The sequence below is a fragment of the Macrobrachium nipponense genome, chromosome 19, assembly GCF_015104395.2.
Source record: "Macrobrachium nipponense isolate FS-2020 chromosome 19, ASM1510439v2, whole genome shotgun sequence".
Classification (NCBI taxonomy): Eukaryota; Metazoa; Arthropoda; class Malacostraca; order Decapoda; family Palaemonidae; genus Macrobrachium; species Macrobrachium nipponense.
In genome coordinates, this window is record NC_061088.1 from 35,389,713 (window position 1) to 35,405,670 (window position 15,958).

At 37.8% G+C, this 15,958-nt stretch overlaps 2 protein-coding genes across 2 annotated transcripts in view; one reads left to right on the top strand and one right to left on the bottom strand.

Annotated features, from left to right (window-relative positions):
- Positions 1-15,958, top strand: part of LOC135216124 (alkylated DNA repair protein alkB homolog 8-like) — a 267,193-nt gene that overhangs the window by 189,337 nt on the left and 61,898 nt on the right. The gene's annotated exons all lie outside the window — the stretch shown is intronic.
- The window catches only part of LOC135218970 (uncharacterized), a 194,560-nt gene that overhangs the window by 170,515 nt on the left and 8,087 nt on the right, over positions 1-15,958 (bottom strand). The gene's annotated exons all lie outside the window — the stretch shown is intronic.

Below are 15,958 nucleotides of genomic sequence, written 5' to 3' on the forward strand. Positions count from 1 at the left end.
GACTCTTATGATATTCATATATATCTTAAGATTCTGAAATACTGGTCAGTTGTTTTGTAGAAAACTGCTATTCAGAAAACTGATCAAAGGTGGCAAACTCCCAGTTGGTTAATAGAACTTACCTCCCACCAAAATTACGTCTATCCTAATGTTGTTAAGACCGAAGGTGTTTGTTTCGTATATGAACAAATGGCAAATTTTTAATCAATTTGTATTTTTCATAACTAACAAACCTGAGGTCTTAACATGCAAAGGCCCACCTCTAACCACCCCTCTATCAAGTAATCTAGGTTAGAAGAATAACTAACGGGGTCACGAGTTAAAGAGGGATATGTGGACGGCTCCACATGACTCGTGACCAAGCACAGATGCCAATAGTCCCCTGCGTACACAATTATTTTAAATTTTACCGGTTTCCAGCTGGCGCTAAGCATTTATCTTAATGTTAAGAATGAAGGTTTGTTAGTTATGAAAAATACAAATGGATTAAAAATTTTTCATATTTTGTGTTGAGAACTTGTGCTGCACAATATTGTTTTGGTTGAGAGAAACAATCAGAAATGTATACATGACAGAAGACAGAGGGTCAAATAGCCTGCAAAGAGCTACAGCTCATGACATCAGGGGCTTGCGCATTTTTGGCATTCAAGAAAAATATTTCTGTGGAGAGGATTTTGAAAGCTGGTATTTGGCGACGCCAAACAACTTTCACAGCCTTTTATGCTGGGGTCACACATTCACGTATCACGACGGTGTATGCCCACGTATGAGGATCTTGGGTATCATCGCGGTAAAATGACCTTGAACAGCTGGTGAACAGGACACGGGCTAACGGGCGTAAAGCCAGCACCGTAAATTGCACTGCAAATGTACGAGCAAAGAAAGCAAGGTCGGACGTCTACCTGGAACTTACGCCGATAGTGCAATGTTCTATGTACGTCAACTTCATGTCGTTACCACGCCCACCGTTGTGGGGCTGTAGGGTACAAAATGACTGGCCTGTAAACAGAGCAGATGGAACATATATGAGAGAATGTAAAAATGTTGCATTCTAAAAGTCCAGGTTGTAAATTCACTTTGGTAGAATTCTGCATGTATACAGTAAAATATTGCATATTTTCAAAAAATAAAACAAAATTAAGTTACATTATAATATACATACCATTGGCAGTCCCAACATCTTGGGCTGCTTCTGATGGATGATGTGGGGCTTGAGGAAGTGGAATATGTTTAATATCCACTTCTTCCTTCCGTCAGTCGTCTTCCGTGTCGCTGTCATCACAATGTATCTCATCCAACTCAGACTCCTGTTGGTGGAAGATGACATTTCCTCAACCTGAGTGGCTCTAGGAGTCTTCTATGGGCCGAAAGAAGGTCCTGCAAGATGTGAGGTTGATGGTCCCTTCCTTGGTTGTTTTAGGAGGTTCGACATCTTGAAGGGCGTTGTGGACAGTACTTGGAGGAAACTTCTGGTCTCGGGAGACGGAAACAACAGCTGACCTGAGAGTGGTTGTTGTTGTTGTATTGAGCCAACACTTCTTGTTGGCACGGGCCTTTCCCTTGTTTGGCCTGCCCCTCTCTCTCTCTCTCTCTCAATTCCTGATGGGCCCGACCTGACCTTTAATACCACGCTACAGTGTTGCCATGTCGTACAGGGTCGTAAACGTGCGAATCGGTTTCCCTGTAGGCTACAGCGCAATTAGGAGGCCCACATGCTTTGCGGCGGAAAGAAAACAACTACTGCGAACAATGCAGGTGACCCTAGCGCCCTACCCTGCAGTAGTCACCGTGGGTCCCACGTGCAATGCCTGGAGCTACATCAGGTGACATTTGGCGTGACCACCCACAACTTGTTTTGAACATTTAAAAACTGGAGTGGGCTATGGCGCCCTAGTGGGAGGAGCTTAGAGCCCGGACGACCCATCACCGTACGTCTACGATATTACATATGTTTTAAGTTACATTTATGGTTTACTGACGTAAGCTGTTGCCAACTACCAATTTCCACTCGTGCGTGGGCGTACGTGCGTTGATATGGGAATGTGTGACCTTAGCATTATTTAACCCTCTTACGCCGACTGGACGTATTTTACGTCGACATTTTTTGTCTCCCGTGTGCCGACTGGACGTATTTTACGTCGACTTACAAAAGTTTTCTTTAAAATTTGCGGAAAAGTACTTATAGGCCTACCAGCCTAAAACTTTTGAATCATGCGCCTTGGGGGATGCTGGGAGTTCACGGATCAAGGTGTTGTTTTGTTTACAATCATTATGCAGGCGTGCAAGCGCGAATTTCTTTCTTGCCGCACTAAAAAGTATCTGTGACACATCTCGGAAATTATTTCGTCACTTTGACATAATTTTTGTACCATTGTAAATTAGCCGTTACATGAAGTATTATATATGAAAATGTGCGCATTTTTATGTAGAATACAACAATAAAATACTAATGATTGTAGCTTTTATCAGTTTTGAGATGTTTTCATATAAATAACGATAATTGCCAAAATTTCAACCTTCGGTCAACTTTGACTCTACCGAAATTGTCGAAAAACGCAATTTTAAGCTAAAACTCTTATATTTTAGTAATATTCAATCATTTACCTTAATTTTGCAACTAATTGGAAGTCTCTAGCACAATATTTTGATTTATGGTGAATTTACGAAAACACTTTTTCCTTACGTCCGCGCGGTAACTCTTCCGAAAAAAATCATACGTGCGATTGTGGTAACGTTTGCACCATTTTAAAATTAGCCGTTATATAAAGTTTTATATGGAAATGTGTGCAATTTCATGCACAATACAACTAAAAACAACCCATGGTTGTAAATTATATCAGTTTTGAGATATTTTCATATAAATAACGATAATTGCCAAAATTTCAACCTTCAGTCAACTTTGACTCTACCGAAATGGTCAAAAAACGCAATTGTAAGCTAAAAAGCTTATATTCTAGTAATATTCAAGCATTTACCTTCATTTTGCAACAAATTGGAAGTCTCTAGCACAATATTTCGATCTATGGCGAATTTATGAAAAAAATAACATTTTCTTTACGTCCGCGCGGTAACTCTTCCGAAAAAAATCATATGTGCGATTGTGGTAATGTTTGCACCATTTTAAATTAGCCGTTACATAAAGTTTTACATATGAAAATGTGCGCAATTTCATGTAGAATACAACAAAAAATAATTGAAGGTTGTAGCTTTTCTCATTTTTGAAATATTTGCATATAAATCATGATAAATAGAAAAAAATCACGTTCGGTCAACTTTGACTCTACCGAAATGGTAAAAAAACGCAATTGTAAGCTAGAACTCTTACAGTCTAGTAATATTCAGTCATTTATCTTAATCTTGAAACAAATTCGAAGTCTCTAGCAAAATATTTAGATTTATGGTGAATTTAAAAAAAAATCTTTCCTTCCCTCCGCGCGCGGATTCTCCGCCACAAATCTCCGAAATGCGTACGTCCCATTCTCGGAATATTTGCTCTGTTTCATATTAGGCATTTCATAGAGTTTTATATATGAAAATGTGCGCAATTTCATGTAAATAAAACTAAAAATATTTGAAGGTTGTAGCTTTTCTTATTTCCGAAATAATTGCATATAAAAAATATATATATAAAAAAATTTGACATTCGGTCAACTTTAACTCGTCAGATATGGTCGAAAACTGCAATTGTAAGCTAATACTCTTACAGTATAGCAATATTCAATCATTTGTCTTCATTTTGAAAGAAATTGGAAGTCTCTAGGACAATATTTAGATTTATGGTGAATTTTTGAAAAAAATATTTGTTTACGTCCGCGCGTTAAAAATTCATGCATTATTTTGTGATAATATTTTCTCTGTGTAGCTTTTATCGTTTTACAATGTGTTATACATTACAACGTTGTACATTAAAACGGAAAAAAAGTAACTTGTTACCTTTAACCGTTTTGCCCTTCAACCGTTTTGTGCACAGCACGATTTGAATACAATTATATATGAAATTTCGTTTTTGCGCTATCATATATCGCATTATTTATATATGATAATGATAATTTTTTTCATTTCTGATGGCTGCATACTAAACTTCAGCCAATGACAAAAAAAGGAGCCAAAAATGAACTCTTAATCTTGAAAACTAAGCGCGCTGTGATTTTTTTTAAAAAATATTTTTTCCGCTTCTGCGCTCACTCTGAAACACCTCCGGCACACGGGAGACAATTTTTTTTTTTACCGCTTCGGCATAAGAGGGTTAAAAGATGTTGCCCATAGATCCTTGGACACGTTTTCCTTGGGGTCCAGTGGTGGCTGCCCAACAGTGGTACAGATCATCCAGTACCTCTGGCTGGTCAGTTAGTGTCTAGTCTAAGATGAAGGTATGAAAGTAGAATGAATGAGATGACTGGTCTTCCTTCTTTACTACTTTTCTAACTACTCCTTTACCTATGGGCGGTAAGAGGGAGAGTACCATCATGACCTGGAACGAACTAGATGCAGGTGAGGGAGACAGCCATATGGCAAAGATAATCTAGAGCATAGGATACTTTTCAGTAGCAACACACTCCTCTCAATAATAGGAAGAGAGGGGGTTGATAATAGAGCCAGGTATGTACAGGGACAGGAGTGGTTTATGAGAACGGAGAGATCTCCACTTTCGGTAGTGTTATAGTCCATTATCTTAGAATACATCTGTTTGGAAACTGACAGGTGGCAAACTCCCTGTCGGTTGTAGAGACTTGCCTCCCACCAATAAGTAAGTCTATCCTAATGTTAAGACCGAAGGTTTGTTTCGTATCTGAACAAATGACAAAGTTTTAACCAATTTGTATTTTTCATAATTAACAAACCTGAGGTCTTAACAGATAAGGCCCACCTCGAACCACCCCTCTAACAGTTGGAAGAGTAACTGATAGGTTACAGAACGCCAAGGGCATTCTGAGAACCACAATACCCTGTGACCTGGTAAAGATGCCAATAGTCCCTGGATCTCACAAGTTTTTTTTATTAATTCTACCGGTTTCCAGCTTGGCACTAGTATTATCCTAATGTTAAGACCTCAGGTTTGTTAGTTGTGAAAAATACAAATTGGTTAAAAATTGGTCATACTTCCCCCATTTTTGTCAATAGTTCCTTGGTCATTTCAGGTAATCAAAACATTATTGTGAAATAAGAAAGTTTTGGTCAATCACTGTGAGAGCTAAATGAATTTGTTCAGTGGTCTGGCGAAACTACTTAATAATAACAATGATAAATAAGATTATGACTTACGGTAAAACTACTTAATAATAATGATAAATGAGACTATGACTTGCGGTAATATATTTTCAAATGCTTGTCATGTTGCTGTGATCATGATGTAAAAGGAATGACATTCTTTTTAATAGTTGAAATAACATGCTTTTTAGAAAATTTGAGTAAATTAATTTTCTTTGCCAGTTGTTTCTGGAAAAATAGTTTTGATACAAAACGGAAACTAAGAGTTGATTTGAAATCCAAAGTTAACGTAATAGTAGAAAGCAAGTAGTGAACTAATGTAGTATCTCATTATGGGGTAATGATTCAAGCTTGGTGACAGTACTAGTAGGCATGGTTTATGTATAAACTAGAATTCTTGCAAGTCTGTCCCCTTCAGTTCAGTTGTGCTAAACGGTTTGTTGCGGATAAGTAAAGAATATGGTAATTCTAAGAAAATTTTGATTACGTAATAGTTTTTAGTCATCGTACACAGCTTTACAGTAGAGAAAACCTACTGCTAACTTGAGTGATGGTAGCTACTCCTAGTTGGGGTGCAGCAGTATAAAATTTGTATTTACATCCTTTTAAGAAATTATTGTAAATGTGTAATGTAAATACTGAATTTGTTGGCTTTCTTATTTGGTCTGTTTATTGTTCATACGTTGTTAGGTTGGCTTCTCATTACTGTAGGAAAAATGGCAGAGTACTTACCTCAAACATCTGAGGCATGAGGTAAAATTTTCATGATATCCAAAGTTGTTGTAAGTATTAGTAACAAGTCAAATGTTGAATTTTTAGTTCTGGGGTTTGATGGCCCTGACTTTTTATTGTAGTAACATCCTATATCCAACATGCATGAGATATGGCTGTATACACTAGGTCTGGGCAACCTGTTTATCATCAGAAAAACTTGGAATGTAGTTGCAATGAAGTTCTTTGTTTCAAGATTTTCAGTAAGTTCCACAATGCTAATGTAAACACTGTTTACTGCAATCCAGATACTATTGCCAATTCTGTGTATGATTGTCTCTAGGAGAGAATTAGTATGGCTTATTTTCAGGATTCAGAAGCTTCATTTGCTATTTGTGGAGACGGCAATGCAAAACAGTGAGTGGCTTAATTCAAAATCCATAGGTCAGCATAGTGAATCTGCTGGAGTTTTGTGCATCCTCTGATGTTGTCCAGCAAATTGAGGAATTCACACATATATCTGGTAGTAGGTTAGGCTCAACGTTCACAGATGTTCTAGCTGGCGTTAAGCTCAAGGTCTGCAAGTATCTAGGCCCTTCCAATCATTTTGCCATTGAGGTGGGTATGCCTGTCAATCAGTTTATGTGGTATTCCTAATGCCACCATAGGAAAAACAGTGTGGCTGAAGTCTAGATCCAATTGGGATTGCATCAATGAACCTTGTCAGACACTTAGCTTTCAGATGCTGTATCCTATCTAGATCCCAAGAGGAAGTAGAATTATATCCTGATGGGTATTTTAATAAGGTATGTTTCTATAAAGGTCAAGTTCATGTAGACAAGCTTACCATGACAAATGGAACAAACTGAAATTGTTCTCATGAAAATCACACCATTTTGTTAGTCTCGTCATGCTGCAACTAGAACTGACCACATAATTGAGAGAAATTAGAATAATTTGTTAAAGAGGAAACTTGATGGAATTACTCGGCCTCAACTGTGAATCTAGCTTTGGGTTAGGAGTCTTCCAGTCCCTCAGTACTGGTAGAATGGTTATTGGCTTTAAGGAAATGGGTGAAGTGCTTCATCAAGCTTTTGAAACTCGGCAATCAACTGAGGATGTCCCTCTTCCTGATACTTGTCATCCTGAACCTCTTCTTACAAAATTTACATTTTGCTGTATTTATACTAAATGTAACTAGTTTATATATTGGAGATATCACGCATTCAGGCTTAACTTGTATGTCGCTCACAATCTCATTGCTTTTGTTTTGTATCAGTGGGTCGATGGTATGCTTCAATAATGATGTCGGTTTCTTCACAACATTTACAAGGTCATGGCTTTCCGGTAACTCTAAATTCTTTAACATAACGGTCATAGTTATCATCTAATTGCAGGTTGAAGATACCACAAATCAGTGTATTTTTTTTATCAGATAGCAAGTTTTGGAAGTCACTGAATTCTTATAGGAACGATCTCTTACTTGTGATTGGTGGTTTGTAAACTTATAATTTGTATGTTTATTTATGTGTTATTTTGGTGAAGATATAATCGAATGTATCGAGCACATTTTGGTAGACACTTTGTATACTCTTTTGACAAAGATTCCCATGCCACCACCTTTTTCGTTTTCTCTCGGTACATGGTAAAATTTTATGGGGCCCTGGTGTCATTTCGTTTATTTCTAGAATAATCAATTACATTGTTGCTTAGCCAAGTCTCCGTTAGCATGCATCTATCTAGATTGTGAGCGTTTATAAGATTTCTAATGGTATTGGTTTTACTTCCTACTGATTGTATGTTTATTAAATTGCATAGAAGATTATTAGTCAAAGCCATGATCCGCATTATTTTTCACCTTTGACACATGTTCTATATGTATATGTATATAGTACTATGCACTTATTGCCATCAAATGTTTTGTTTAGTATCTTTATTTACTTTCTCTTCACAATTTTTACACTTTAAGGTGGTGCTTGTACATTCATTTGATATGTGATTTTCACCACATTTAGGGCTCACTTGGTCATTTTTACAATTGGTTGCGCTATGACCAAATTCTTAACATTTATAACATAGATAGATAGGGCATGTAACAGTAACACACACTGCAATGGCTATACTGTGTACACAACTTATCACCTCTATCATTGATAGCCTTTCATATTTGTGGTGTGCATTTGATGATATTATGCTTATATTTGTCATCTTTGGTTTTCATTTCCTATACAATTTTCAGATCGTCATTTTCTGAAAGAAGAATAGTACCTATCAATGGATTTTTCTTTACAGTGTTGTTGTTAATGTCATCTTCGTCCTTTGGGACATAGTTTACTACTTTTATTTTGTGTTTAAGTTTACCCTTCTCATTTACTAATATATTGGTGATATCTTGAATATCCAATTTTGCCTTTTCTAAATTTTTTTTATCTGCAAACCTTACAAATAATTGCCCATCTCTTGTTGTTTTAGCCTGTTCAACTGGCGCTGTTATTTACTTATAATCTGCTTCTTTTCATTTGCTGCTATGATCTCGTTTGTTTGTAGATTTGGTCAAAAGCACTTTTTTTTTTTTTTTTTTTTTTTTTTTTTTTTTTTTGTCTTGAGTGAACAATAGAATTTCTGTCGGTGTTAGTGGAAATAATCTTACAATCAATTGGGCTGGGGTAAAAACAAGTTTACTCCAATATAATACTAGAAAGAAATATTATATAGTCCAGTTTGGTAGAAGAAAGATTTAATAAGAATATGAATATCGGTGAAGGCCAACTCGAACCATAATATAAAAAAGATAGGACGCCATGCTCTGACCTGGGTAGTGAGACTTCCCCCACCCTCCTCCCCTGACGCACCAAAAATAACACTTACTCCCTACACAGGATATTTTTTTAAAAAATCAATTGACAGTACTTTAATCCTAATTACTGGTAAAGGCGGAGAGTTTGTAAGAGACAAGAGTATTGATATAAAAATATGCGGTTGTGGAATGACGAACGCTTGGAGGTGTTGGAAATGAAGCTTCTATTATGATGGAAAGGGTCAACCCTTTATTTTAGCTATCTGGTGGTCGTATCAGCTGGAACACTTGTTTGAGAATAGGTTTTAAAATTAAACCTTGGCCGCGAAATCCCATTTTTAGCGACATAACATATTCATATCCTTACTGTGATTTGTGATGGCTGATCCTGGACTTTTTTTTTTTTTTTATGTACAGGCAGTTACTTTTGAAAAACAGCTCAGCCTCACTCCAGTCATTAGTATAACCCACATCCTTCATATGGGAAAATATCCAATGGTTCTTTGAGTCGTATCTTAATAATCGTTTTTACTCTGCTAATCTTTGTAAGCTAGGTCTAAAGGCCCCATACACTGAACAATTGTTTGTATCGTTTGCAAAAACATTGTGTATAGGCCTTGTCTGAATGCAAAAGTGGGCGAAGTTTCGTGTCTGAACGATCTCAGCGGGACTCTGTCAAGACCAGCAACCTGCTGGCTTGAGACTTAAGTCTGTCATACACATGTCATTCAATGTATGTGTTTGTGTTCCGATATAATGCTATTGTGCACTGTCCGCGAAAAATTAGTGCACAGTTTTTCCCTCCATTCTCACCCAGTGGCGGCAGAAATACGATGGTTCTAACTTTCACAGAAAAAATGCTTTGGGTCAATTTATTATTTCACTCATTTTTTTGCATCGAAAACCATATCATTAAAGTTGTGGGTTTTTTTTATTAGTGTATTGAGTTAGTCGCATAGTGGAAAATTTGAAATCGAATTGTAAAAATCACTAACAGGCTGTGCTATAAAAGCCGGAGCACGCACTCGATCCTCCTCTCTTTACTAAAGACCATAAATTTAGCAAGACGTGTTAGTAAGTAGGATCTAAGGACCGCCAAATCAAATATCAGTTTCCACCATGCGACTGTAACTGTGAGTAATGATTGAATGTATCTTTTTCTTAGTTAGGGCCTTTGTTTAAAGCAAAATTCGTATATCAGTGATCTCTGTGCCAAGGAGATTTTTGTGCTATTGTTCACGATGACCCAGGTATTGAGTGATTAGCTTAGAGTTTCACGTGTGACCACACGGTCATGTTTTTTCCCTTTTGATCTTATTGAGTGTGGCCTGAGAAGTCTAATCGCTGTAAAAATGTAATTAATTGTGTAGCAATGAGAATATGTTTATTTTTCTAATAAAATTTGTAAATTTATCACCATAGTTTTTTCGTCCTTGTGCACAGGCTGGGAACTTTCCTTTTTGGTAAATCTATTGCCCCCCTAACATCGGGCCCGAACCCATCCCTAATTAGTCATCGAAGAAACTTCGCGACCCGCATCTCTTCTAAAGATGATGCCATGTCTTCCCGAGACAATATCTTTGTTCAGAATGAAATCGATGCGGAGATTGTTCATACTGTCTGAATAGCGTGTGTATATGTTGATAACGACAATCATTCACAGTTGTTCATACAATTGTTCAGTGTCTGGGGCCCTAAAGATCTCTTCTTAGTCTTCTTTCCCAAAGTTATCCCTATATTAAGGGGTCAGTTGTATGATGCACCTTCTTCCCAGCCTTCTATCAAAGGCATCATGCTCCACCAAACCTCTTCTCTTCATATCTTCCTTCACTTTATCTTGTCATCTAATTCTCTGCCTCCCTCTTGATCTTGTGAGGACTGGACTGAGACAAGGAGAAACTCTTACTGACTTTGTTAATCAGAAACAAATACATATAAGGAGGCTGTGTGGAAAGATATGAAGTGTCCATCATGTGCACATACAAAAGGGAACGGAGTCCAGGTGTAATTGTGCTTTCTCGCACCTACAAATATACATACAATTAAGTGTACAGGGTACATATTTTGATGATACAATGTCCCCCGTATTCGTGGGGATGTGTACCAGACGCCCCCGCGAATAGTTAGAACCACCACTAAAAATGCTTATAACTGCCTATCTTGAAAGTTCAGATACCAAATGTATACCTTAAATAACATCCTACTTCAAATATACCTGAATTAAATTACTGACCTATTACTGTATTAATCTTTGAGGTTATATTATTTATATAATTTCAAAGTCATCTTAAACATTTTTCCATTAAAAATATATACCTACAGCCAATAACAGAGAAAAAGAGAGAGACCATTGAATGGCAACATCATATATCTGACCATCAAGGGTGATATTGTGAATTATTTGAGACAGAGAGAATAATAATAATAGAGAGAGAGAATAACTCCTACACTGACTTCTTGCCCTCCGCTATACGTATATCAAACTGTCATTTACTCTCCCGCCCTCCTTCCTCCTCAAAGTGAATAAAAGACTGGGAATCGCTATTTTTTTTATTAATCTTATTAATGTTTGAAAATTTATAAGGTAAATCATTTATTTATACTACAAAATAAATAAACATACATAAGTAAAAGAGAGAGAGAGAAATGTTATTGTTACTGTTTAATCTCATTAAACTTATTGTTATTTGAAAACTAGTACTGTATATTATTATTTTACCATAAAATGTAGTAATGCCATTAAAGATATAATGTATACATACACTTCCAGCCCAAACAGAGGGCAAGAGTTACCACAATGACATACGTATCTCATGTGGCAAAAGAGAGGGTTATCCTTATTTAAATTTGTGAAATGAATATATTATTGTATTTTGTTAAAATATCACATGAATTTTGAAATTAGTTATATTATTATTATTATCATTATTATGTGAAAATATTAATAAACACACATATACCATAGAAATTCTCTCATCTCAGTTAAAGAGAGAGAGAGAGAAATTACTTGATATATTACTTGATATATTTGACAGCTGTTGGACCCTAGCCATCTCAGCTTGGCTACCTGGAGTTCAAAGACAAGATGCTGGGTAGAATGGATTTTCTTTCATACATAATTTTTTTATTTATAAACTAAAATCATGTTAATTCACTTTAGTATTTTCTTTAATGAATTGATATTATTGCTGTTTACATTAATATTGATATTTGAAAATTAGTAATCTTTTATTTATCATACAAAAAACACATTTCTGTAAGTATTTCTGTAAAATACTTTCACATATGATTTTTGTAATTACAGTTATTATTATTATTATTATTATTATTATTATTATTATTATTATTATTATTTTTTTTTTTTTTTTTTTTTTGCCTCTATCACAGTCCTCCAATTCGACTGGGTGGTATTTATAGTGTGGGGTTCCGGGTTGCATCCTGCCTCCTTAGGAGTCCATCACTTTTCTTACTATGTGCGCCGTTTCTAGGATCACACTCTTCTGCATGAGGCCCGGAGCTACTTCAGCCTCTAGTTTTTCCAGATTCCTTTTCAGGGATCTTGGGATCGTGCCTAGTGCTCCTATGATTATGGGTACGATTTCCACTGGCATATCCCATATCCTTCTTATTTCTATTTTCAGATCTTGATACTTATCCATTTTTTCCCTCTCTTTCTCTTCAACTCTGGTGTCCCATGGTATTGCGACATCAGTGAGTGATACTTTCTTCTTGACTTTGTCAATCAACGTCACGTCTGGTCTGTTTGCACGTATCACCCTATCCGTTCTGATACCATAGTCCCAGAGGATCTTTGCCTGATCGTTTTCTATCACTCCTTCAGGTTGGTGCTCGTACCACTTATTACTGCAAGGTAGCTGATGTTTCTTGCACAGGCTCCAGTGGAGGGCTTTTGCCACTGAATCATGCCTCTTTTTGTACTGGTTCTGTGCAAGTGCCGGGCATTCACTTTTTCGTATTGCACTTCCTACATATGGGAGAGATGTTATTTCCGTCTATCATACTTTGAACATATCTGGTTCTTAGGGCCTGATCTTGTGCCGCTGTTATCATTCCTTCAGTTTCCTTCTTTAGCTCTCCCCTCTGTAGCCATTGCCAATTGTCATCGCTGGCTAGTTCTTTAGTCTGTCTCATGTATTGTCCGTGCATTGGTTTGTTGTGCCAGTCCTCTGTTCTTTCTGTCTTTCTCCTGTCTCTGTATATTTCTGGGTCTTCGTCTACTTTTATTAGTCCTTCTTCCCATGCACTCTTTAGCCATTCGTCTTCACTGGTTTTCAGATATTGCCCCAGTGCTCTGTTTTCGATGTTGACACAGTCCTCTATACTTAGTAGTCCTCTCCCTCCTTCCTTTCGTGTTATGTATAGTCTGTCCGTATTTGCTCTTGGGTGTAGTGCTTTGTGTATTGTCATTTGTTTCCTGGTTTTCTGATCTATGCTGCGGAGTTCTGCCTTCGTCCATTCCACTATTCCTGCGCTGTATCTGATTACTGGCACTGCCCATGTGTTTATGGCTTTTATCATATTTCCGGCGTTGAGTTTTGACTTGAGTATCGCCTTCAGTCTCTGCATATATTCTTTCCTGATCGTGTCCTTCATCTCTTGGTGTTTTATATCTCCTCCTTCCATTATTCCCAGGTATTTGTATCCTGTCTCATCTATGTGTTTGATGTTGCTCCCATCTGGTAGCTTTATCCCTTCAGTTCTCGTTACTTTGCCTTTTTGTTTGTTGACTAAGGCGCATTTTTCTATTCCAAACTCCATCCTGATGTCCCCAGATACAATCCTTACAGTCTGGATTAGGGTATCTATTTCCTTGATGCTCTTACCATACAGCTTGATGTCGTCCATGAACATCAGATGGTTGATTTTGTTGCCTCTTTTCTTGAGTTGGTACCCGGCATCCATCTTCTGTAGTACTTTTGTCATGGGAATCATGGCTACTATGAAGAGTAGTGGGGACAGTGAGTCGCCCTGGAAGATCCCTCTCCTGATATTAACCTCTGCTAGTCTTATTCCAGAGCTTGTAAGTATTGTATTCCAGTTGCGCATTGTATTTTTGAGGAAGCTGATGGTATTTTCCTCTACCCCATATATTTTCAGGCATTCTATTAGCCATGTGTGTGGTATCATGTCGAAGGCTTTCTTATAGTCTATCCATGCCATGCTTAGGTTGGTTTTCCTTCTCCTACTGTTCTTCATTACCATTTTGTCTATCAGGAGCTGGTCTTTTGTGCCCCTACACTTCCTTCTGCAGCCTTTCTGTTGGTGGGGGATGGTGTTTGTCTCCTCTAGGTAGTTGTATAGCCTTTCACTGATGATACCGTTAGTAACTTCCACATTATTGGTAGGCAGGTGATAGGCCTGTAGTTACTGGCTATATTTCCCTTACTCTTGTCTTTTTGTACTAAGGATGTTCTTCCTGTGGTCATCCATTTGGGTGCTTGGTGATTTGAGATACAATGCTGGAGTTGTTCTGCTATTCGTGGGTGTAGGGCCTTGAAGTTTTTGAGCCAGTATCCATGGACTTCATCGGGACCTGGGGCTTTCCAGTTTGGCATTTTCTTTAGTTGGTGTCTGACTGTGTCTGTCGTGATGTCTGTGAATCTTTGTTTTATTCTCCCTGTTTCTTCTTCCTTGACTTCCTGGAGCCATGTTGCATGTTTGTTGTGTGATACCGGATTGCTCCATATGTTTTCCCAGAGTCTCTTACTTGGTTCGGCTTCAGGAATTTCTGGGTGGTTGTCTTCCCCTCTTAGTTGGCTGTATAGTCTTTTCTGGTTGGTTCCGAATAGTTTGTTCTGTTGGTATCCCTTATTCCTGTTCATGTACCGTTGGATCTTGTGTGCTTTGGCCTTAAGCCTCTGTTTTACATCTTCTATTGTATTGTTTAGTCCCCTCTCTTGTACTTTGTATTTCTCGTTGAGTTCCTCCCTTGTTTTCTTGCTTCTTAGCCTTTTTTCTGCCATCTCTTTCAGTTTACTCAAGTCAGATCTCATCACCATGATTTGCTTTTCCAGGTGCCTTTTCCAAGGAGGTTGCTGTTTTGGTTTGGTTGCTGTGGGTTGGTTGTGACGGTGGTGTTGGTGTTCGAATCCCCATCAGTTCTGCTACTAATCTTGCTCCTGCATATGTCAAGTTATTTGTTTCTGTGATACTGGTGGTGTGTATTAGGCCCATTATTTCATTGACCTCACTTGTTTTCTCCCTTAATTTCTTGTTGTTGTAGGCTTTCATGGAGGGGATTTTTGTTCTCTCTGTATCTGGCTCCATCCATTGTCTAATCTTTTCTACCCATTCCGTCCTCTCTGTTACTTCGTCGGTGTTTCTTCGTATGTCGTTTGATACCTCATCCTCCCTGTCGTCTTCTGTGGCATCGTCTCTCTGTTCGTCTTCGTGTAATTCATTGTCGTGTGACATTTCCCTTTCCAGTTCTTCTCTTTCTGTTGGGGAGAGCCAGTTCTTTTTCTTTATGTTCCTTACTTGGTCTGCCAGCCTCTGCTCTGTTTGGGGGGTGTTATTCCTCTCATTCCAGATGTTGACCAATCTTCTTCTATATCCTCTCTCCGTCGGGTTGCTTCTGATGTAGCATCTCCATATTTCCTTATTTTCTTCTCTTGTCCATTTCTTCCTTTGGTTTGCTTCTGTAGCTCCAATCTCAGGCTGTTGATTACTGTCGTTGTGGTGATCAGTTGCTGGATGACGACCTCCAAGTACCTGACCGTCTTCCCCTACAATTGGGTTGAATACCTGGTTGCCGGACGAAGCTCCTCTGTTGCCAGAGGTTCCATTTACGTCGTTGTCGTTTATTCCTTCATTTCTTTCCATCATTGCTGAGTTTTGCTATTTAACCCATAGCTGGACCCTACCCCATCAGGGATAGGTACTCATTTACAGCTGAGTAGACTGAGGAAATTATGGTAAAGATCCTTTCCCAAGGAATCAACGCCGAGGAGAGCGGTCACCCATCCAACGACTGACCAGCCCCAATGTTGCTTAACTTGACTTAAGTCTATTGACGACCTAACCCACTCCTCCACGGCGCCACATATTATTATTATTATTATTATTATTATTATTACTTGAAAATATTAATAGACATATTATACATACATGTACCATAAAAATCTCTCATCTCAGTAAAGAGAGAGAGAGAGAGAACACACCCTCCCCTCCTGTCACATTACTTGATATATTTGACAGCTGTTGGACCTCAGCTTAGTACCT